The sequence below is a fragment of the Triticum aestivum genome, chromosome 3B, assembly GCF_018294505.1.
Source record: "Triticum aestivum cultivar Chinese Spring chromosome 3B, IWGSC CS RefSeq v2.1, whole genome shotgun sequence".
NCBI lineage: Eukaryota > Viridiplantae > Streptophyta > Magnoliopsida > Poales > Poaceae > Triticum > Triticum aestivum.
In genome coordinates, this window is record NC_057801.1 from 826743413 (window position 1) to 826746270 (window position 2858).

At 41.3% G+C, this 2858-nt stretch overlaps 1 non-coding gene across 1 annotated transcript; it reads left to right on the top strand.

Moving 5' to 3' along the window:
- The first annotated feature begins 398 nt into the window (after positions 1-398).
- On the top strand, positions 399-499 carry LOC123073173 (small nucleolar RNA snoR99). Its single transcript, XR_006435626.1, has one exon. It is a non-coding gene; the product is annotated as a small nucleolar RNA snoR99 (small nucleolar RNA).
- The last annotated feature ends 2359 nt before the right edge of the window (positions 500-2858 follow it).

Genomic DNA, 2858 nt, shown 5'->3' on the forward strand with positions numbered 1-2858 from the left:
ATACTTTTTTCATACCATTTCATAACAGCCAAATCTCCAAACCGATTTAATTTAGAGTATAATTTTCAAATTTACGATGGAATTTCAAAGAACATGTGGCAATCTGGAAACCAAAACCTGCATTATGACTCGTATGTATCACTTCTGGCTTCACACAGTGTCTTATTTCACAAAAAGGTGTGTTCTGAAATTCAATAAAATGACTTCACCATGCACACGAAATGAACATAAAAACATATAAAAAATGACTTCACTTGAACTTGCATCCCAATCAGAGAAGACATGAGTATCACACCAACCTCCAATCCACATCTAAAAATGTATCTAAATCCACAATAGTATTTCGCCTACTATGATCTAGAAACAACCTTGGCTTATCTAATCTGAAAATAGTGAAACCGCCTCTGGGAGCAAGCAGTCCCTTGCACCTTAACTATCTTCTTCACTTTTTCTGCTAAAACCTTCTGTTTTTAGCTGATCATTAACGGGTGGAATATTAAGCATCTTCTTCACTTTTTGTCTGCTAAAACAAACAGTTTCTAGCTGATCATTAACTGATGTGAAGATGTTTAGTTCTTGTATACATATTAACAAATAGATAGCGCCACCGCGTTCAACCTGCACTTCCGGATAACGGCTGCTGCGAGTTTACGACCGTCTTCGTCTGCACATAGGCCATCTCCTTCCCGAAGCATGCACGCGGCCTTGCGTGGCACACCGGGTACTGATGTCTACTACACAACTTTCTTCTTGTAGACGTTGTTGGACCTACAAGTGCACAGGTTTGTAAGACAGTAGCAAATTTCCTTCAAGTGGATGACCTAAGGTTTATCAATCCGTAGGAGGCGTAGGATGAAGATGGTCTATCTCAAACAACCCTGCAACCAAATAACAAAGAGTCTCTTCTGTCCCCAACACACCCAATACAATGGTAAATTGTATAGGTGCACTAGTTCGGCGAAGAGATGGTGATACAAGTGCAATATGGATGGTAGATATAGGTTTTTGTAATTTGAAATAATAAAAACAGCAAGGTAACTAAAGATAAAACTGAGCGTAAACGGTATTGCAATGATAGGAAACAAGGCCTAGGGTTCATACTTTCACTAGTGTAAGTTCTCTCAACAATAATAACGTAGAAAGATCATATAACAAGCCCTCAACATGCAACAAAGAGTCACTCCAAAGCCACTAATAGTGGAGAACAAACGTAGAGATTATGGTAGGGTACGAAACCACCTCAAAGTTATTCTTTCGGATCGATCTATAAAAGAGTTCGTACTAGAATAACACCTTAAGACACAAATCAACCAAAACCCTAATGTCATCTAGATACTCCATTGTCACCTCAAGTATCCGTGGGCATGATTATACGATATGCATCACAGAATCTCAGATTCATCCAACCAACATAAAAGTACTTCAAAGAGTGCCCCAAAGTTTCTATCGGAGAGTCAAGAACGTGTGCCAACCCCTATGCATAGGTTCCCAATGTCACGAAACCTGCAAGTTGATCACCAAAACATACATCAAGTGGCACATGATATCCCATTGTCACCACAAATAATCACGGCAAGACATACATCAAGTGTTCTCATAAAAGACTCAATCCGATAAGATAACTTCAAAGGGGAAACTCAATTCATCATAAGAGAGTAGAGGGGGAGAAACATCATAAGATCCAACTACAATAGCAAAGCTTGGGATACATCAAGATCGTGCCATAGAGGGAACACGAGAGAGAACACGAGAGAGAGAGAGATCAAACACATAGCTACTGGTACATACCCTCAGCCCCGAGGGAGAACTACTCCCTCCTCGTCATGGATAGCGCCGGGATGATGAAGATGGCCACCGGCGATGGGATCCCCCTCCGGCAGGGTGCCGGAACAGGGTCCCGATTGGTTTTTGGTGGCTACAGAGGCTTGCGGCGGCGGAACTCCCGATCTATCTTCTGTTCTGGAAGTTTTAGCGTACAAGAATATATATGGGTGCAGGGGGTACGTCGGAGGAGCTACGGGGGCCCCACGAGGCAGGGGGCGCGCCCGGGGGGGGGCCACCCTCGTGGGTAGCCCGTATCTCCCCTGACGTGCACTCCAAGTTCACTGGGTTGCTTTCCTTCAAAAAATAACTTCTCCAGTTGATTTCGTTCCGTTTTGACTCCGTCTGATATTCCTTTTCCTCGAAACACTGAAATAGGCATAAAACAGCAAATCTGGGCTGGGCCTGCGGTTAATAGGTTAGCCCAAAAAATGATATAAAAGTGGATAATAAAGCCCAATATTGCTCAAAACAGTAGATAAAGTAGCATGGAGCAATAAAAAATTATAGATACGTTGGAGACGTATCAAGCATCCCCAAGCTTAATTCCTGCTCGTCCTCGAGTAGGTAAATGATAAAATAGAATTTTTGATGCGAAGTGATACTTTGGCATAATTTGAATGTAATTCTTCTTACTTGTGATATGAATATTCAGATCCGAAAGATTCAAGACAAAAGTTCATATTGACATAAAAATAATAATACTTCAAGCATACTAATCAAAGTAATCATGTCTTGTCAAAATAACATCGCAAAATAAAGTTCATCCCTACAAAGTCATATAGTTAGGCTATGCTTCATTTTCGTCACACAAAGATGTTCCCAACTTCTATACCCCCGATGACAAGCCAAGCAATTGTTTCATACTTAAATAATCTCAAACTTTTTCAACCTTCACGCAATACATGAGCGTGAGCCATGGATATAGCACTATGGGTGGAATAGAATATGATGATGGGGATTGTGTGGAGAAGGCAAAAAGGAGAAAGTCTCACATTGACGAGGCTAATCAACGAGCTATGGAGATGCCCATTAAT